The 22,414-nt window shown below is 44.5% G+C and overlaps 1 protein-coding gene, 1 long non-coding RNA gene and 1 pseudogene across 2 annotated transcripts in view; 1 reads left to right on the plus strand and 2 right to left on the minus strand.

Moving 5' to 3' along the window:
• The window catches only part of PIK3R3 (phosphoinositide-3-kinase regulatory subunit 3), a 403,008-nt gene that overhangs the window by 260,324 nt on the left and 120,270 nt on the right, over positions 1–22,414 (minus strand). The window lies entirely within an intron of this gene.
• LOC142503656 (uncharacterized) lies at positions 1,946–21,974 on the plus strand. The gene is made up of 3 exons (XR_012804064.1): positions 1,946–2,129; positions 16,217–16,253; positions 21,500–21,974. It is a non-coding gene; the product is annotated as an uncharacterized LOC142503656 (long non-coding RNA).
• On the minus strand, positions 11,427–11,554 carry LOC142504106 (U2 spliceosomal RNA; annotated as a pseudogene).

Genomic DNA, 22,414 nt, shown 5'->3' on the forward strand with positions numbered 1-22,414 from the left:
ATAAGTAAACATGGGAAGGATGTTGATCCAGCGAATAATCCGATTGCCAATGTTTGGAGTCAGGAAGGAATTTATTTTTCCCCTTATGAGATATCATTGGATGATGCGTCACTGGGTTTTTTGTTTGCCTTCCTCTGGATCAATATACTGTAAGTACAAATAGAGGATAAATATCTGTGGTTTAAATTGAGCATAGATTGAACTTGATGGACATATGTCAATTTCAATCTCATCTATCATGTAACCCGCCACTATGTAACGGTATGCGTTCTCCATACCTATTAGATCAGGAATGCACAAGGAATCTTCCGGTCGGGCCGGAGTTACTATGCCAAGAACTCCTTACCAAGACCATGCTTCCTCCTTTTCAATAGCGAGAACAATTAAGGGCCTTTACTACTGGCGCTTACTTAATGGGCACGTTCTGAACTGAAAACAGCAAACGCTGACAGGACCCATCTGAATACACTTAGTTATACACATAAATCTATTTACAGGACTCACGGTGAGGACCCCATTAAAACTCTGAAGAACCTGGTTCTAGAACATAAAGTAAGATGGAGCTATATATACCCTCTATGCTCCCTATAGTGACATCACAGGTCACAAGACATGCAGTATAAGGCCGCGGTCCCCCAGTGCACTGCAGCACACGCGCCCGGCGGGGGGGGGGGGGGGAGCGTGCATAGTGCTTCACTGCGGTCCCAGAGAAGATGCAGGAGTTTGCGACGGGGAATGGGGGGGGGGCATGACTGGGATTTTCCAGGGGTGTGGCCATGACCTCACTCGGCTCGTTCGCCCTTATTGGCTGAACTGCCGTGGGGGGCATGGCCGTGCTGTAGAAGGCACTTGGGCCGTGACCAAAGTGAGTGGCAATCCTTTCTGCATAGTAATCTTACATCACATGATGGGGACGGGAGTAACCTGAGTGAGCCCACACAGTTAACCCATTAAGGCTGTTAACCCCTTAACTGAAATAGTAGTCCCCAAAGAGGGGGCTACATATACCCAAGATAATTTATTTCCCCTTTTCCCCCTGGAATAAAACTAATTCTTGGGGTGACACCATCCTAGTCTATAAACTTTAGTCAAGAGAAAATCCTTTTAAAGTCATATCCATGTTAACCGGTCTGAAAAACATCACCAAGAAAGAATACATGCAACTGGGTTGTTATGGGTTTTTTTTCTCTGAGGCTCATGTGTACCAGACTTTATTATTCTTGATAAAGGCATTACTGTACAGACTTTGTAGTTTCATACTGGTGGAGAATAGCTGGGAGGGGTTATCATATTTCTATCAGTCAACTTATTGACATCTGAAGGGATCATCATCTCTGCAAAACCGGCAGCTTTATTCCCCTGTAGAAAAGTAACCACATACATGTATAGACTAGATGTGCTTGCTGGACGTGCTGGCCTTGTTGCTGCCCTTATGCCCTTATCACAATCCCACATACAACGGAGATAAAACCTTCCAAAAAAAGGTCTTTCATCTCAAACTGACACCTCATATGGGACTTTAGAATCCAAATCGACTCCAACATACATCTATTTCAAAGCACAGCTACTCCACTGCTGTGACATTACAATACATATATGTATGAATATCTTTATTTATATAGCGCACACAGCTGTACTTAGCATTTGCAAGAGAGACAATACAGTACAGGGAATTACAGTACAATAAGTGCAACAAATAAGGTCAGACAATAGGAAAGGAAATTCCTGCCCGGAGAGCTTACAATCTAAGTGGTATGATGGGAGACTTGCAGAGACAGGAGGTGAGGGAATAAGTGCAGTAGATGGCAGCCATTGGTAGGATGGTAGGATGGTAGGATGTGGGTGTGGGACAGTAGCTATGAGTCTAGGCTATTGGAGCGCTTCATTTAAGAAGTGAGTTTTAAGGTTAGTATGACAGGTTGGGAGAGAAGGTGTTTGGCGTATGCCGAGAGTGAGGGAGTTCCACAGGTAAGCGGCAGTGAGGGGAAATGGTTTAAGGCGAGAGAGTGGTAGAGGTGAGAAGGGTGGAGAGGAGACAGTTGTGGGTAAAACGCAGGAGACGAGCAGGGCCAAAGTGAGAGATCAAAGCTGATACAGAGAGAGGAGCAGATGAGGGGAGAGCCTTGAAGGTAAGGAGGAGAACTTTGTGGGTGATCCGTAACTTGATGTGAAGTCAGGAGAGGAATTAATAGAGGAGATGAGCAGAGACTGTTTTGGGAGAAAGTGAAATTATTCCAGCAGCAGACTTTGTGTATACTAGAATGCACAATCATGAACTCTAGAGTACTGAACATAGGGAGAGAGTGCATAGCCTCCCATTCTCTCACATCCCTTTCTATTTCCTCTGGCTATTCGACTATGTCCTATTATAGCATAATCTTGATATGAACCCTCAAGGTCTTCAAAACACCTGCAACAGAACAGCAGCACAGTTTTATAAAGGACATTTATTGCTGAAAAGGAAGACATGTTTTCCATACCACCCAGCCCCAGGAGGCAGGATTCACGGGTTAGGTATTTCTCTGGCATTTTTACTTTTAAATGTGTTCTTCTAATATAAGGCAGAGTAATAGCAAGAGAATGTATTGCTAGCAATCAAGTCAAAGTCAGGAGCCAGCATGAAAGGTTTTTTTTCTTCTTCCCTTTTCTCCTCTTTCCTCTCATTCTTTCTTCTGAGGGTGATGTCATTGTTCTAATTTTAAAAGTCCTCTGCGTGTTCAGTTCCAAATCGTTTCATGAGCTTCCTCTAGCGGCAAAACTGGAGGCTTGCAGACCCAATAGTCAGTACTTCTGGCAAACAGAACACACCTTGATCCAATCTCTGATTCACATTATTTTTGTCATGTTATTTGAAGGAGGGGGGGGGGGGGGGGGTCAACGATCCCAGAGTGCAGTATAACAGGGGTTAACCCATTCACTGTCAGGGGGAGCGCAGGCTACTCTAGCACCAAAGGGGTTTAATACAATGGCTCAAAACAACAGAGTCTAATTTGAACAGGGCCGCCAACAGAAATCTTGGGGCCCAGGACAAATTAATGGAGCAGGCCCCCACCCCCTCCTTTACGCCCTAGCATACTAGGTAGATACTGTATGGGCTTTGATGGGTGGGGGGACAGAGGTATGGGGGGGAGAAGGAGTATGATATGAGGTAGGGGTGTGGGGGTGGGGAAGAGAATGAGCTATGTGGGGGGGGGGGGAGAAGGAGCTATGTGGGGGGGGGGGAGAAGGAGCTATGTGGGGGGAAGGAGCTATGTGGTGGGGAAGAAGGAGCTATGTGGGGGGAAGAAGGAGCTATGTGGGGGGGGGAGAAGAAGCTATGTGGGAGGGATAATGAGCTATGTGGGGGAGGAGCTATGGGGGGGAGAAGGAGCTGTGTGGGGGGGGAAGAAGGAACTATGTGGGGGGAGAAGGAACTATGTGGGGGAAGGAGAAGAAACTATGTGGGGGAGGAGAAGGAACTATGTGGGGTGAGGGAGAAGGAACTATGTGGGGTGAGGGAGAAGGAGCTACGGTATGTGGAGGGAGGGAGAAGGAGCTGCGGTATGTGGGGAGTTGAGGTGAAGGAGCTATGTGGGGAGGGGAGGTGAGGGAGCTATGTGGGATGGAGGGGAAGGAGCTATGTGGGGAACAAGGCACTATGGGGGGACGGAGCCATGGGAGGTGGACGGAGCTATAGTGGGTGGAAGGAGATATGGGGGTGGAAGGAGGGGTCGTATGGGCCTGGGATGGAAGAGTAGGTATGGGCCTGGGGTGGAAGAGAAGGTATGGGCCTGGGGTGGAGGAGAAGGTATGGGCCTGGGACAGAGGAGAAAGTATGGGCCTGGGGTAGTGGAGAAGGTATGGGCCTGAGGTGATAGAGAAGGTATGGGCCTGGGATGGAAGAGAAGGTATAGGCCTGGGGTGGAGAAGGTATGGGCCTGGGGTGGAGGAGAAGGTATGGACCTGGGGTGGAAGAGAAGGCATGGACCTGGGGTGGAAGAGAAGGTATGGACCTGAGGTGGAAGAGAAGGTATGGGCCTGGGGTGGAGGAGAAGGTATGGACCTGGGGTGGAAGAGAAGGCATGGACCTGGGATGGAAGAGAAGGTATGGACCTGAGGTGGAAGAGAAGGTATGGACCTGGGGTGGAAGAGAAGGTATGGACCTGGGGTGGAAGTGAAGGCATGGACCTGGGGTGGAGGATTAGGTATGGACCTGGGGTGGAGGAGAAGGTATGGACCTGGGGTGGAAGAGAAGGTATGGACCTGGGGTGGAAGAGAAGGTATGGACCTCGGGTGGAGGAGAAGGTATGGACCTGGGGTGGAGAAGGTATGGGCATGGGGTGGAGGAGAAGGCATGGGCCTGGGGTGGAGGATTAGGTATGGGCCTGGGGTGGAGGACTAGGTATGGGCCTGGGGTGGAGGACTAGGTATGGGCCTGGGGTGGAGGACTAGGTATGGGCCTGGGATTGAGGACTAGGTATGGGCCTGGGATTGAGGAGTGTATGGGCCTGGGGTGAAGTAAATATCATTTGAATGGAAGAGAAGGTATGGGCCTTGGGTTGAGTAGGTAAGCCTGGGGGTAATAAGAATGGGGGAGTGGGAGGAGGTATTGGTCTGGGGATAATGAAGGCCTAAAAGGAGCTGGGCACAGAACCGTATGGGCTTACCTGGAAGTAGGCGTCAAGCTGGAAAGAGAGGCCCATGTGCTCAAGAGAGGCAGGCCCGCCCATGTACTGAAGGGAGAAGCAGGCCGGCCTATGTGCTGGAGGAGACATTTCAAGTCCCCCCTGAGTTTTTCTGGCCAAACTTACTATTTAGGCCAACCAAGTTCCAACAGCAACCGGGCCAGGGACAGTTTCCCAGCAGTCCCCCCCTGTCAGCGGCCCTGATGACTAACATAATACAATTGTCAAATATAATAGCAAGTTATCACAAACTGGTACAAGGTGAAGGGGGGCACTGTTGCATACAGTGTAAAGGAAGGTATTAGCATTATTGTTGGTTATTAAAAAGCCTGCATGTTCCACAGGGTAGGAGGGTGTGAGATTGCTGAAAGTCACATAACAAAACATTGTCACATAGAGATAACAGAGGTAAGCAGCTCACTGACCTCTACAATATATATCTGTCTACGAGATGTGCTATAGTGATAAAGAGATTTAATATAACTCCGCTATGTGCAACCTGCTGCCCAAGGATAGATAATGGATCCTGACTGCAATTGTGGATCATTATATAACAGCATACTCTAAATGCAAACTATTATATTGTTTCACTGCCAGGGGTGCGAGCCATTCATAGCTTTGCAATGTGTTGTTGGGCCATCCGGCAGTTGAGAGGTTAATACAGGTGTGCAATAAAATGAGGATGCTGTATTATAATGCGAAAGTCAGCATGAATAAGCTCAGTCTATAGCTTCTTCTGCATATAGAACACAGACCCCTCAAAACAGCAATGCAGCACATGAATATATCACTGTATATCTGCCAACCATCCGTACTATTTTACTTGTGACAACCATGGGTATTTCTTTGGCTTTACAAGTAGTGGAGGAAACAAAAATAACATTTTAGCCATAAAGATGCTCTCTGGTACAGGGACCTCCTGCCTATTGTCTCAGTTTGCCTTCACATGTGTACTCATCACACAATGTTATTGTCCTCCTTCCCACATTGTACTGCACTGTGGAATATAGTGGCGCCATACAAGTAAAAGACAGTGATAATAAAGAGATATTCAATAGATTCTGGGTGCTATGAATGTCATTGTCTCTGGGATGAATGAGTTGTAGGAGGCCGGAAGTGATGAAAAGCATCATCTTAAATAGGAACTTTAAGGAAAAAAATCGATTAGCAAAATCCTGCTTGCCAAAATGGCTGCCTTTCAGTTTCAATCAATCCTTCAGTTAGTGTAACTCAGCAGCTACAATGTATTCTTAAATTGTGAAGAGAACATTATCTATTGTTACAGTTAGCAGCTCAAACTGCGGGGAACATTGGCAACAGATCACAAACAGGAAAGTGTTACAAAGATCTTGCACTGCTGGGCAGATGTGCTAAAACCTGCTGTAGAAATAAAAAAACTCATTAAAAAATGTCATTAAGAGTTTAATAAATAACATTTTTTAGTAAGTATTATCAAAAAACTGATTTATTAAAAAACAAAAAAAAACAAATGTAGAATATTGCATGGATTGCTCCTGTAATGGCAGAGGGGAAAATGAATTCTTCCTAACCCTGCAACACAGCATTGAGGTCAGAACTGGAGGTTGTTACAGGATTGAAAACTTCAAGCACCAGGGGGGTGGTAGAACCAAACACTGCTGTTATATGCAGCAATCCTACACAGAGCAACAGCACAGAGTGAGTCTCTCTAGAGAAATGTCACAGTCGTCTCTCCTTGTCAGTACAAGGAACACAGTACTTGAGAGAGTTCGCGCACATTTACAGAGCACAAGTACAGTACTGTATTCATACACTTCCAGATAGCAGTTCTGCCACACTATGGTGAGTACAGGTCAAGGTGCAACCTGAGCATTACTATTGCATGATGTGTACAAAACAGGCTTAGGCTATCACATTCAATGTAGAGAGCCATGTATATAAATGCAGGATTCCCACACAGAGGTGGCTACATGATTGTATAACTGGTAGACATTGTAACATTTTAAAACACCATCACTGACAACATATTGTTATGGATAAAAGGGAGGGGGTTTTTCTTGGTTGGGGGGGGGGGGGGTTCTTGATTGGGGGGGGGGGATTATAGGTGACACTGGGCAGCTTTGTGCTTTTAAATGGAAAACAGAAACACATCTGATTCCCAATCAATATTAAGTAATGATCTATCTCTTAATAACACCTACTGTACAGTACAGCCACATCACTCAATCATGGTTAGAAACCAGTATGACCTGGATTAACCCCTAAAACATGCTTTTTATTGCCCCTATGAAATGTAACCAGAGCTTTCATGTGGACCATAGCCTCAGAATCCGGACTGCCCTAAACCTACTTTCTGAGAGGATATAGAATAAAAAGAAAGAACAAGTTGAAACACCTTGGATGTCACATTTCTGCTGGCTCAGCAGCATTCTTTATCCAGCTGGTAACTCCCTGCTTTGAGTCCCCGGAGTGCAGCCATGCTTCTCACATTTGACTGTGGAGTTGTGCAGTGTGGTTGCTGATACTGTGTATTTTGGGGGGGTTTACACCCCTCAGATATACTGTAGGGACATTGAACCAATTTTAACAATTCCTGGAACATAAATTCTAGATAACATTTCTGACTCTTTATCTGCATGAATAGAAGACAAAGAGCAAAGCATTAGTCAGACCGGACTTAAAATCAGAAGCAGGTCATTTCCTCACCCTCAATGCTACAGTGGGAGATACAAACTAAATGAAAAACACATTGCATTGAAAAAACGCTCTGATCTGCTTTGCAAACTGGACATAAAAGCTATAAAAGCAGCATCTGACTCATTAACTTCTGTAGCAAGCGAATGGTCCAATGCACATTTTCTCCACAAATACTGCCCAACTGCCTGTAATTGATCCATGACTAAATAATCAAGAGTTGTGGTTCATGACCACACTATTATTTTGTAATGTAGACTATAATGCTATCAATACCGAACAGCTACTCTGAAGCTGGTTTAAGCCGTAAGGGCCGTTCTATACAGCATGCGGCCGTGCGTTCCTATGCGAACGCGCGTGCACGTGCCGCATGCTTTCCGTGTATATAGAGCCGGGAGCTGCAGGTAAGTGTATGTGCGTGTGTATATGTTGTGTGAGTGTAAGGGTAAGGGGAGTGTAAGTAAGATTTTTGTAAATTAAAAAAAAAAGTTTAATAATTGTTTTTTCTGTGTGTGTGTGCATTTATTTACCCCTCCCCCCACACACACACACACACAAACACACACATTTGAGCGCAGGCAGCGGCGCGAAAAGATGAATTTGTTAATCTTCGCCGCTGTCTGTCGGCTCCCCTCTCCCTGCCGTGCGCGCGCGGCACATCTATAGAAAGGCTGATTAACGTCAAATCCGCGCGCGCACTATAGAACGTGCCTAAGATTTTTGGGTGTAAAATGAGTGTAATATTGAAACAGACAGACAGACAGACACAGACAGACAGACAGACAGACAGACACACACACACACACACACACACACACACACACACACACGTCTTTTATGGGATATTTTAAGTTGGTGGATCTTGGGCTTTTATTTGCAATTTTGCAGAATTTTGTTTTGTACAAACATCTTCTATTTTGCAACATTAATGTTTCTGTCAGTTCACTCAAATCCATACAAAATAAACATGAGCTAACTTTACAGTGTGCCCCAGTTATAACAGCACTTGAGTATCTTGCATGAGGTCTGACCCAACAAAGGGGACATCACGCCCACTGCAATCTCAGACCTGATTAAAAAGTTACTCCTGGGACTGATCCCTTACATTGTTTAAGTTCAGCTGTTGCATTAGTGCTTCTTGCAATGTAAATTGCATGCCCATTGTATACTGTATAAATGTCCATGTTCATGGCCAGTGCTATATATATATATATGAAAATAAAAGACAGCGCCCTTGTTAGCATACACCTATATCCTGCAAAACAGAACTCACACTGCAGGATGATATACCCAGCACAGATATATAACAATGCTTCTAGATTAGCAGGAAACCAAGCAAATTGCAATAAAAAGGTGAAAAAACAAAATTGTAAAAAAATATTTAAAAAAAAAATGAAAAATATAATAAAAAAATATAATAAAAAATGTATGTTGGCAACAAAAACAATAAAAAGAAAAAAGAAAGAAGAAAAAATACCTATAAAAATAGTGTGTATGTCTCTTTTGTATTGTAGACAAAAATGTATAATCAATATGAATAGATGTCCATACAAATCCTTAAAATTGAATTAGAAGTCCTGGGCAGCTTAATTCTTGGGATCTCCAACCTCCTAACGATACCTAAGAAAAAAAGAAGAAAGAAAAAGCGCCCGTTCTTTCTTCTTTTTTTCTTTTATATATATATATATATATATATATATATATATATATATATATATATATATATATGCAAATACAACTGTATGCTCATCTGCATGTCTTAGGCAGGTCTGCAACCCCGCTTTTCCCCATCATCACCCAGCATACAGCACTTCCACTGCAGCAAGGGATTCTGGGAAATGACATGCAAATGAGCACACAGTGTAACTTTTTGCCTCAAAAACCATTTTTAACATGGTTCCCTATAGGCTTAAGCTTGCTGCATGGTCACAGCTTTGAGCACAGCCAGGGTTAAGGTGCATACCCAGAAAACCACCCACAGACAGCTGTTTCGACCTTGATGGGTCTCATCACTGTGGGGTTGATTTTAACTGGATATGCATAAGAGGCTATGGGATAGGCTATACCATAATACTGAGTGTATATATATATATATATATATATATATATATATATATATACAGTGGTCGACAAATCACCAAAAAATCTACTCGCCGAACAGAAAAATCTACTCGCCACCTAGTACCACATGTGTGCTGCTTGGGCCAATAGGAGATCGCCACGATGTTAAATCCACTCGCCCGGGGCGTGCAAATGTATAGGTTTGTCGAACACTGTATATATATATATATATATATATATATATATATATATATATGTAGAGGTATCAGTACCGTGTTAGCCGAGCTTCAATAATCAACAAATAAATAGATGATACAGTTCTGTGGCTAACGAAATGCTTTTATTTGGACGAGCTTTCGAGATACACTGATCTCTTCTTCCGGCGATCATCGCCGGAAGAAGAGATCAGTGTATCTCGAAAGCTCGCACAAATAAAAGCATTTCGTTAGCCACAGAACGGTATCATCTATTTATTTTTTTATATATACCTGTGTATATATATATATATATATATATATATATACTGAGTTAAGTTATGGTGAGTAAAAAAAGTGACAAAAACCCTCCACAGGAAAGCAAATATGCAAATGTAAATACAACTGTATGCTCATCTGCATGTCTTAGGCAGGTCTGCAACCCCACCTTTCACCATTATCACCCAGTACACAGCACTTCCACTGCAGCAAGGGATTCTGGGAAATGACATGCAAATGAGCACACAGTGCCACTTTTTGCTTCAAAAACCATTTTTAACATGGTTCCCTATAGGCTTAAGCTTGCTGCATGGTCACAGCTTTGAGCACAGCCAGGGTTAAGGTGCATACCCAGAAAACTCACCCACAGACAGCTTTTTTTTTTTTTTTTTTTATCCTCCCGAGAGGGTTGGGGGAGACCCTCCCCTCTCGCTCATCAGATCCCAATCCACTTCAGTGGTTCGGGTGCATGCCCTTGGACTGTCCAACCGAAGTCAGACCCGCCCTCGGTACGGGTTCCCTGAAGATTTCAGCCCGAAAGCCTAGGTCTCCAGGGACATTGATGCCTTCCTCCGTTAGGATTCAGGACATCCGTCTCTTCCTCCCTCTGGCCCGAGGCCTGCAAGGGTGTTCGCGTCATCTCCCCTCTTTCGAGGGTTGTGCGTGTGCACCCCAGCCCCGAAGGGTTGGTTGTTCGAATGCCATCCCCCCCTTAGCCCGAAGGCTCAGGGGTTCTGTGGTCCGGGGCCTGGACACCACCTCTCAACGAGCTAGAGGGCCAAATGCTTGCCACAGACCTTTCCTACTGAAGCCCCAGATAGGATGGTACTGCATTTGGTCATAGCTGTGCAGGCCGAGAGGAGCATTCATATCGCCTTGATCTTAGCCAAAAGGCAGAGACAGCTTTTTTTTTTTTTTTTTTTTGTAGCCCGGGTGGTGAAAAAGTGATTTCACCTCTAAAAACCGTGCTCATGGTCAAGTGAGACCAGGTGCGCTCCACTTGTGACTATAGGCTCCGGAGAGCTGCAAGTCCATGACATAGTCAGTCCTCTTCGGCCACGAGGGCCAGGAAAAGTCCTGATGTTACACCGACGTCATCATCCGAAGAATCCGACGTCCATCCTATTCCCTCCCCGTGCAGTAGGCGCAGCAGGAGGGTCCAGGTCTTTAGGGCTTTCGGCTCACACCTACTCGCCCACCGCAGTCTTCTCCCGAGGGAATGGCGACCACCGACCAGCACACAGTCTTGCATTCTCCGAAGAAAATTAGGTGACTGATAACCCAAAAATAACAAAACACAATCCATGGTGCGAGTGCTCCAGTGCGCTGTGCAATGCAGTGCAGGAAGTGCTCAGACGAAACGACAAAAAAAGTGTGCACAAGTGCACGCCAGACCCGGAAGCCCGGCGGGTAAAAAAATAATGGCTACCCCTCAGCGGAAGGCAATAAGGGGTGCCGGTGCAGAAAAATGGGGTGTGCAAATTTATCCGTGCAAAAGTCAAGTGCGTGTGGCAACACATGGCTCCACCAGGTTAATCACTCCTGGGGTGCTGTGATAAAATAGCCCGGGCTACATATCCGCACTTCCCGGCCATGACCAGAGGGACCAGGTGTAGTCTGGAGAATCTGTCCTTCACAGGACAGACACTACACTTGATCTTAGCCAAAAGGCCGAGAAGCGATAAAGGCAGAGACAGCTTTTTTTTTTTTTTTTTTGTAGCCCGGGTGGTGAAAAAGTGATTCCTCAAAAACCGTGCTCATGGTCAAGTGAGACCAGGTGCGCAAAACTTGTGACAAAGTCTTCTCCGGAGAGTAGGCCAGTCAGTGCCAAAAGACAGTCCTCTTCAGCCGAAGCCTGGGAGTCCTGCTGTTACATGACGTCTTCTTCCGAAGAGTCCGACGTCCTTCTCGTTCCCTCCTGGTGCAGCAGACGCCGCAGGAGGGTCCAAGTCTTTAGGGTGTTCGGCTGACGCCTACTAACCCACTGCAATCTTCCCCCGAAGGGATGGCGACTACTAGCCAGCACTCAGTCTTTGCTCTCCGAAGAAAGGGGTGACGGTAACCCAACACGAAACAAAACCAATCCATAGTGCGAGTGCTCCAGTGCTCTGTGTGATGCAGTGCAGGAGGTGCTCAGACGTACAAACACAAAAAGGTGTGCACGAGTGCACGCCCGGCCCCGTGCAAGGCCAGGCGGTGGCAAAAATAATTGGCTTGTCCCCTCAGCGGAAGGCAATAAGGTGGGCCAAGTGCGGGAAAAATAGGGGACGGTGCAAAATCATCTGTGCAGATCAAGTGCTCGTAAGTGGAGTAATGGGTAATGGGTAACCTTAATGGGTCTCATCAGTGTGGGGTTGGTTAACTGGGTATGCAGAGAAGCTAAAGGATGGGGTTTACCATACTGAGTTAAGTTATGGTGAGTAAAAATGTTAAATGTTAAAAAAGTTCTTTGAAGCAAAAAGTGGCACTGTGTGCTCATTTGCATGTCATTTCCCAGAATCCCTTGCTGCAGTGGAAGTGCTGTGTGCTGGGTGATAAAGGTGAAAGGTGGGGTTGCAGACCTGCCTAAGACATGCAGATGAGCATACAGTTGTATTTATATATATATATCTCTCAAATATTGTTCTTCAGATCTACATGGATAAGTTCTAGAGTAGGGAGACAGAATATAAGTAAGTCTTATCCTAAAATCTCAGACCTATAACGGAGAATACAAAGGGGAAGTGAAAAAAATGGCCTGATCCCTTGAAATTCCATATCATTGGTGCACGCCTGTCATTGGGTGTACCCACTTCCAAGTAATACTCTCTATTTCCATGGTCACAATGCCATTAAAGCCACAGAGAGCAACCATAAACCATTTATATGTCTGGCCCTGTAACAATGTGAAAAGTGAACCACAGAAGTGGCTCCGAGCGACGAAAGAGTAAAATGGAATCAGTGTTGCATTCCATCATCCTCCATGTGTATAATCCAAAATCTCTTGTTTACAGTAGCGTTACGGGAAGGATAATGAAAAAAATGTGTTGCTTTTTATAGCCGGAGCCTTTCAGACGACACAGTGCTTGTACTGCCCTTTAAGTCGTGTCTTTCATGGCTGCAGCCCAAGAGGCTAACAATATCTGTTTGTATGCCTATCTTTCTAAGCACTTAGTAGGGCTCCAGTTGCACTCAAAGACCCAGATTATCTCTATTCTTTCCAGACCTAAGATCCTTGTTCTTTCTCTTTCATTCCGATTTACAGGAATTATAATGCTACCATTTTGCACAATTTGTGAGGCACTGACACCGATATGCACTGTGCTGGACAGGCCCAAAGGACCATTGGTTTATTGTGTGTTCATTTTGTCAAACAGCCAAATGTTAAAAGATCATGGAAGCTGTTCTGCACGATCCCCTGTAGATGTGGAACTTCTAGGAGATGGTTACAAGTGGCCTGTACACCAACAACCTGCTAATTCTGAAGTCCCACTTGCACCATAATAATAAAAAGGTTTAATTAGGTTGCAAAGTTTGTAAGGATGCTTGACTTTTTTGTACTGTTTGGTTGGTGGGAAGTATAGAGCAACCAGCTACTTCTGCTCATTACATTAGAAGTATAATAACTTTTAATAATAATAACTTTCATATAGCACTTTTCTCCCAATGGGACACAAAGCGCTTCACAATTACAGTGGTAAGCAGTATTGTACATAGGATTGTTACAGACACAGTCCCTGCCCAGATGAGCTTACAATCTAGGTTTTTAATGCCTGAGGGATAGGGTGGTACAGTCACAAGGAGCCAGCACCGGGAATTGAACCAGGTTCCCCCAATTGAAACTCAGTGTTGTTGTTATCAGCTAGTGCCTTTACTCCTTACGTATGGTTAACCCCTTCACCGAAAGGTCTGCCGCACACTGCAAAGGAGAGAGTGGAAGAGTTTCCCATGAAGTGATAACCAATGGTATGTTTTCTAAACTTCAATTTAAAAACCATAGAATATGTGAAGCCAAGCAAAGAGTGGATTCACAATCCTCCAGTCTCTTTAAATCTGACTCTGTTTCACGTTAGTGCTTTGAAAGGGGTTTCCGTGTATACGCCCTATGCCATCCCAGAATAACTCCCTGATGAAGTGGTTTTGCCGTGTTGCCACGAAACGTGTAGAAGTTTTTGCCTCAGAAAATTAAGTGTTATTCTGGGCTATACTCCCGGTGAATTGTCCTGTGAAGTTTGAGTATCCTGAGAACACGCACACGGTGTTTTACACACACTGCCGAGGACCAAACAGTCACCGACATTGCTTAGATAGAAGAATACGCTTTGTGACTGACGGCAGTGAGGTGCGAAACGCGTCTCCTTTGTGAGCAGCTGCTGCCCCCGGAACTCAATGGGTTGACGAGAATATCCATGTCGGATGAGCCTACACAGAACTGCTTACCCGGATGATGGCTGCAGAGTGGTGGATTCCCGGCAACGCGATGGACACGCAACGTCCACTATTTGCGTGTACGTGCCATACTTACATTCTCACAAAGTGAATACAATTTTATCTACATACTACACCATGAGTGGTTGTGCGCACTCTTTTTTTCTTTTTCATATATAGCACTGACCAGGTCCTTGCTATCCATCGTACGCATTATCAGACGCGTCATAATGCATTCCGCGGAACGCATTACCCTGCGTCGGAACAGATTATCCGATGTTCACCACCGCGGATTAACATTGGACTCGCAAATCCGACGTTTTGCGGAACGGATTCCGTGGGATCCCTGCGGATCGCCTGCACACAGGATGTTATAGACTGTACACCCTACATACTAAAATACCATGCAAAACTGGAAAAGAATGCATCAAATAAGAGCAAAACAGTTGAGAAAGCGGTCTCTGCCCTGAGCAGCTTGCGCTCTAAATGGTGTAAAAACAGAGTTCCAGAGAGAGCAGCAGTACGTTCTTGTGAGGGCACTGATTGATGAGCAGGTTTTAGAGTAGGTGCATCTGGAAGATGCCGTTTAGCCCTGATAAGAAGCTCTTACAATGGTTCATAGACCAGCGGAGTTTCCACGCCGGATAGCAGGAGCCTGGTGAATTAGGAGACATGTACGTGTCAGGGACGACACAAAGGCAAACTGTGCATCGGGAAGTGATAGGAAGATCACATTTCTACCGCTACCCAATCTTCCTTACACATTTCCTCACGGCTCTCACAGAACAAGTGCATTAAACCCTTTGACGAATGTATCTGTCTGCTTAATGAATGGCACAGTAAATTATTGTAATAAAAATCAGCTTAACCGGCAATGTACCGTTCCCTCCTTTAAGTGTAAAATCTATTGCTCTAATTGCTTATTGACGGGCGTGCATAATGACATCACTGCCAGCCAATCAGCACGCAGCACGCTCTGTACAAAGGGAAGGCATTCTTTCAAAGCCAAAAGCTGTACGGGAGTCAGCGAAGGAATACATGATAGAAGGAACGAAAGAGAAAGGGTTGTGGGACCTGGCTGAGGTTGGGCAGGGGCTCACCAGAGCAATGCCAGACAATTTCAAACCAAATACGCTGGAGGGTTTTTGTCACTTTTTTTAGCCGCCATAACTTGTATAAGGTGCGGTTAATACCTATCCCAGCTTCACAATACAAACGCAGTATAACCAGCCTCACACTGAAGGTTGAATCAGCTATCTATGAGTAGGGTTACTGGCTCTGCACTTCTTTAACCCAGGCTGTGCGTAAAAAGCTGTGTAATGCGGCAGGCATAAATTTATAGGGATCCATGTTAAAGTGGACATCAAGCAACAAATGACACTGTGTGCTCATTTGCATGTCACTTCCCAGAATCCATTCCTGCAGTGGAAGCACTGCATTCTAAGAGATAATGGGGAAGGGCAGGATTGCAGACCTGTCTGAGACAGGTGAATGAGCGCACAAGTGAGATTTTTATTTACTCAAACCAAATGGTGATTACCATGCTGGGATATTCCCGATCTCGGGGTCTTACTTTTCTTCTTCCCTCTGATGACATGCTTCATTTTAAAACCCTTGACCGTTTCTTCTGTTCTGGAGAAATATGTAGATACGAAAACATTTGTTTTCAAGGCCCCTCAAAAATGGCTGCCGTTTCCACAGCCAGATGTGTTTGTATGTGCCATCTCGTTCAATGCATTTATGAGTCTGACTGCTCCGGGGGTTAGTAACGCATTGCATGAGGTTGCAAAAATGGAGTAAAAAAAACAAACAAACAAAAAAACCCCCGGCTTTTGCATGTATTTTTTGCTTTGTAACCGATCCTTGCATATATATTCTTTACATTGTGTTGCAATGTGTAACTGGCCCCCTGGAAGCAAAGTTATTTTTTTTTTACAGGAGAAGGGAAGCTGTAACATGGCTGGGTGTGTAACTGGTAAGGGTCTGTGTACTTCGGCAATTTCGGAGCAGAAACCGTGCACCAAATGTTCAAACCGTTTCATACACCTAAAGCAGATTATTAGAAGTTAGAACTTTAACGCAGATTAAAAGGTTAATAAATTACTCGAAACAGTGTAGAATTTGATACATTATATATATACACACACACACACACACACACACACACACACACACACACACACACACACACACACACACACACACACACACACATATTGTTTGGTCTTCCCTAACTACCAGGTCTGTGCCTAGAAGGGTGATAAATACCCTCAGTAATCTTTCCCCTTGGCCTGAAACTTAAGCCCTTTTCTTAGCACAGTGTCCTTGCCAGCTCTCCTCTAATCGCTCTGAGAAGGTATTATTTTCAGACCTTGACACACCAGCCCTTTCTGATGCTAGGGGACACAGAATACTGCGCAGAATATGCCGTTTGTTCCTGCCCTGGTCTAATGTGGAATCGACACAACCTTCAGCCTCTTAGCCTCATTCCATCCATTCAGTGGGGCCAGCAGAGCACATGACAAAACAATGCATGACAGGCCTCTCTGGCAAAGTGAGGGTCAAAGCATTAATCACCCTGACAATCATCTGTTATTTTTTTTTATATATATTTCACTTGAACAAGGGGGTCTTCTAAAGCGGAGTCGTGGTACTCCAGGGCCGGTCCCCCTCCCCAGCTGCAGAAATATTTAGACCCACATGTACGAACTAGTGATATCCCATATGATACCTTCAAGTGAACAGGCTGTAGTGTTAGGTGTATATATGGCATAGCACCACTTAGTTACTTTGGCACTTGAAAGGAAGATGAAAGATGCCTTCATAGTCACCTTGTAGGAAGCCACGATATCTCCCCACGACATTGCAGCTTTCTATTGGCTGCATGTGCGAGTCTGACCCTGGCGACCATATTATTATTATTACAACTATTAAAACTGGGAGTAAAAGGGAACGGCAGCACACAAGTAAGTCCGGCCAAGTCTCCTTGTCTTAGCAATGAGTTGCTCTGCTCTGAGGGGGTTACATCGATTCTCTTCTCATTCCACAGGGACCAAGCCATGTAAATGGCAAAACTGTTGGAAGACCCACAGCCAGAGATTGGATGGGGGGGGGGGGGGCATGGGGGAGGCAGGGGAATTAAGGAGAAGGCACCTATTTAAGTAGTTACTCAAATGGAAAGCAAAATAACAAAGATGGCAGAAAATGGTTTCCAGATGCCAACAAAAATAGAACAGACGCAGAACTCAATGCTGGATTGCAGCCAAATGACATTTGCTTGTCATCTTAAATGTTTCCCAATCTCAGCAACACCCCAGGGGGTGGACTTTATAGTGTTTTTAAAGGAATTCGTGGAATACATAAACAGCCCCTTCTGAGGAAGACCAAATCTCTCATGGTCCCCAATCCATGTAGAGTAGGTTGGAGTGTAAAGATGTATGTGTTATTTTCAGTACAACGTATTTACTGCTGCATTCCTACATCGTGGATTCCTTACAAAGATCTTGGAGTATTACAGATTCTTTTTTCCGTATTACTGCTGACCTCTCGAACAGGCAGCCCTCTCACCATCACAATTTTAGAAGCTCCCTCTTCCACCAGTGGTTGGGTAAAGGTACATTGAGGATTTACGAATTGAATTTTACATATGACTGAAAAAATGGCCAAATGGCCATTTAATATAGTGACATAAGCAAAACAATAGGATTTCTTACTCCTACCTTGGCAGGCCTTTCTAATTCCCTAAAGCACAAAAATAAAAAAGGAGTGGGGGGGGGGGGGGGGGGGGGGAAGGTGGGGTGTAACCAGGCGCTCTTAAGTGAAATAGGTCTTATAAAACACAGTGTTAATATTTTACATATAATATGCCATAACCCAACATATAAGTGCAATCAAATGTGCAAATGTTACAAATACAGTGAATATCCAAAATATTCTAAAACCTATATTATTTCATTTAACCTTCACCCAAATAAAGTGAAAAACACGATTAAAGGTGTAAACGCAGCAGCTCAAAAGAACCCTTATGGACCGTCCTATGGTCCCGAAATATCGTAGTTATCCAAGCATGGGGAGTGCTCGCAGTTCTCGTAGTAAATATGAAAAGATAAAAAATACGAATAATAGTGTATCCAATAAGTGAAAAAATATATATAGTGAAGATTATGGTTGTAGTATAAATTGGCAGCCGAGTGACCATAGACGCTCCATCTGCCAGGACTTCTGATGTCATCGGAAGTGGCGTTCGCGGAAAGATGGAGGCGGGCAGAGAACGGCAGAGAGACAGTGATCAGAAAGTCCTTTCAAATGAGTTATATATATATATATATATATATATATATATATATATATATATATATATAAACAGTGTTCGACAAACCTATACATTTGCTCGCCCCGGGCGAGTGGATTTAACCCCCGGGCGAGTAAATATTGGCCCAAGCAGCACACGTTTGGTACTAGGTGGCGAGTAGATTTTTTTGTGTGGCGAGTAGATTTTTTGGTGATTTGTCAACCACTGTATATAAATATATAAAATGTGAGTGCAAATTGTTATATTCTATGTTGGTGTAATATATATCAATTGAGACATACTACCCTATTGCGTATCTCTCTCTTCTTGAGTAACACTGGATCTATACGATACACAAGACAGACTACATAGAGGTGATTTGGCCATAGTGCTCTTTCCGGAGAGATCCGCCTATACTACAACCATTATCTGTGAGTGGGACTAACACATTTTTTCACTATATATATTTTTTTCACTTATTGGATACACTATTATTGGTATTTTTTATCTTTTCATATTCACTACGAGAACTGTGAGCACTCCCCATGCTTGGATAACTTTCTAATTCCTTACCAAGCCCAGCGTGATTCTGGACATCATCACTAAACTCCTAGCACACTACATGGAGAGGGTCTGTGTTTTCATTTGCCTGTGTCTTCAGCCTCACCTACTTCTCCACCACAGTCAGTCCAGTTTTGATCGGAGGCAGTTCATTGCCGGCTACTCTGGCAGTGAAGGAGGTACATCCTGGTCATTAATGCTACCTCTTAGAAGTGCTTTGCCTACTTAGTCCATAAAGCTGTATGTCTGAGATAAAACGCAGGGTATTACCATGGAAAAACAATAGCTATGTTTGTGATGAAGTGCCAAATCCAAATCCATGTGCTGGTTATCATGAGCTGGTCATGATTGGATTTTCGAGGCCCATAGACCAGGTGGTGCACTGCTTGAAAGTCAGCTGTAATGCAAGTGGACAGTGGTAATCCAAGTAGCAATGTCACCAGCTGTTCACAGTGATCTTTTATAGTCCCTGCCAACAGACGCTTACATTGACCACTCATTGTGCAGTGTCAGCAGGGGATTCCCATTCATATGCAGCTGTAACCCTTTGAGACATCGCCCAAGCATTTCACATGCTCTTCTTGTGTCGTGCCAGTGGGGACGGCCATGAACGTAATGCTCCCAAATAGCGGGATGCGCGGTCATAGTGCTAGGATGCCAACTCATGCTACTCTCAATGTGCTTCACCTCCTATCCGGTCACGTCAGCCTTTGGAAAGCTATTGACTAGGTGGAATAGAAATGCTCCAGTTTGTTGCATAATAGAACCAGTTACTTTTATATTACTTTATATGAGTTAAACATTCCAGATTCTACAGATTAAGTCTCCGGCTCTGAGGTGTCCTCCTCGTGGCTCTTGCGCAGGAGCCCCCCCCCATAACTGCGTGCATGCCTCCCCCAGCTTTTTTAAAGTCATTGCGGGTGACAGCATGCTGCGGGGAGACGCAAATTCCCCTGCAGGCAGCCAATGGGCTGCCAACAGAGTGTCCTTGGAGGCACAACCCAAACCGTATAAGAGAACTGGACAACCCGTCTGTATAAGAGAACTGGACTAAAGTTAGGAAGACGTACATTCTACAAACATCCGGGTTGAAGGTATTCTCACTGAGGCTTCAAGCGAGGAGGGAGAAGGGGTGGAGTGCAGTAGGCAGGGCTGCCAAGACTACTGCATTCTGTTAGTAGGTGACCAAGTGAGTCTGAAAACGTGACCCGTTTTGGAGGAGTGTATGCATATCTTTATTTATATAGCACCATCCAGGTACATAGCGTTTTACAGCAATAACTCTCGTGACATACAGTAAAAGTAACAATAGGAAAAATAGTCCCTGCCCTACAGAGCTTGCAATCTAAGTGAATGAGAGCCAATCCTCAATGCAATAAATAGCTTTGAGATTTCCTGTTTAATACTGACCCCGTCTATACTTCTAGTAGGGTCCCTCTGATAGATTAGTGGTTGAAAGTGCACACACATATATCCAGTGCGACAAAAATTGGCTTACACGTGGAACAGATGCAAATGAAATAAATAATGAATCTCCCACAAACGGCAAAGCATTAGTACAGTTTGTATGCGAGGCAGAGCCCTGGCTCTTTAGTTTGATTCATATGCTTTATGTAGTAAAATACAGCAAAATAACAAATGTTAGTTCACTGTATAGCAAAGTATAACGAGAACTATATGTCTGCTTTATATAAATGTATCAGGACAATATTCACTATTGTACTACATACGAGTAATTGCAGCTTGCTTTCCTACCATACCGACAGAGGCATAAGATCGGAGTTCCACCAGTCGGCCTGAAATATTGGTCTGAATTCAAGTGTGGGCTCTTGTAGGAGACTGTATTTGCACGGCTCACGCAGAGTGGTTATAAAGTCGCTAGAACCATACACAAGTAAGACCAATATTTGCAGGAAGTTGTGCACAATAACAATAGCAACTAGTTCACTTTCCAGGGATCCTCAAACCCATTTTGTAAGTTCTGTCACAGGCAAGACTAGTGGTGAATAGGTTAATATCTTCAAAAAGCCATCAAAGGGCCCTTAGCATCTTCTTTTTTTTTTTTTAACAATTAGAACTGCATAGCTATCAAGGTTCAAGGATCCAAGGGAGTTATACGGGGCTTGGACAAAAAAATACATTTTAATAGGATAATTTTAATATCAAAGAGTAACATTCCACTGAAGTCTTTAGCCCAATAAACCTTGGCAGTGAGTGAGATTTCCCTGAGGCTCACTGTAAATGTGCGATACACGATATCTGACAGTTTTATACCTGTACTAGAAGCATCTTTTTTTTTTGGAAGACACTCCCAACCTAACATAGATCAGTGACTAACCAGTAATGTTAGGCATCATTGTGCCCCACAGATACAAGGACATTGATGGACTCAAGGCCACTGCATATGACTCCAGGAACCTATGGTATGGAAACTACTCGCTAAAACGCAGTGTCGCTCACTGTTCGCACACAGAGCTGCAAACATAAAATATGCTGAAGACACCTGCAGTGAGAAGATCATCAACGGGACTCTCTGCAGCTGTTAGATCTGTAGGGGAGCCATTAACTGTTAATGGGAAACATGCAATGCACAGAGAGGATTCATTTCAGTTGGGCGCCAGTGAGCGAGTTTCGTGTCTTCAATGGGCCCGTCTCCTCCCTGACATTGGCATTACACCGAGACTGAAAGGAAGGGGTTCCACTAGCAGGGCAGTAAGTGGAAGGGTCGGAGATCCGGCAGTGCACGGTCATGGCATCTGTATTCGTTCTGTGGGAGCCTAGATTTGCAAATGGTTGTGATATCTTTTAATGCAGAGGTTCTCAACTCCAGTCCTCAAGCCCACCCCCCCAACCGGTCAGGTTTTCAGGATATCCCAGCTTCAGCACAGGTGGCTCAATCAAAGGCACAGTGGAAGGCGGAGCCTTTAATTGAGCCACCTGTGCTGAAGCAGGGACTGATTGAGCCACCTGTGCTGAAGCTGGGATATCCTGAAAAACTGACCGTGAGGGGGGGGGGGGGGGCTTGAGGACTGGAGTTGAACACTCCTGTGTTCATGGACAAACGAGTCCTTCTTTAATGTAATGGGAGTACTGAGTGGAGCACAGCAGGAGTGTAAGTAACGGGATGTAAGAGCTGAGATACATGTACTAGGGGAATGTATCACTTAAATGAGAAAAAAGGCCACATTTTAAGGCAGCTATACAGAGTGCAATGGGGAGAAACAAATCCCCTTGAAAACAATGAGGTGTTTGTTTTTTTGTTTAAATCTGGTTCGCAGCACTGG

Source organism: Ascaphus truei, chromosome 10 (genome assembly GCF_040206685.1).
Source record: "Ascaphus truei isolate aAscTru1 chromosome 10, aAscTru1.hap1, whole genome shotgun sequence".
NCBI classification, from domain to species: Eukaryota; Metazoa; Chordata; class Amphibia; order Anura; family Ascaphidae; genus Ascaphus; species Ascaphus truei.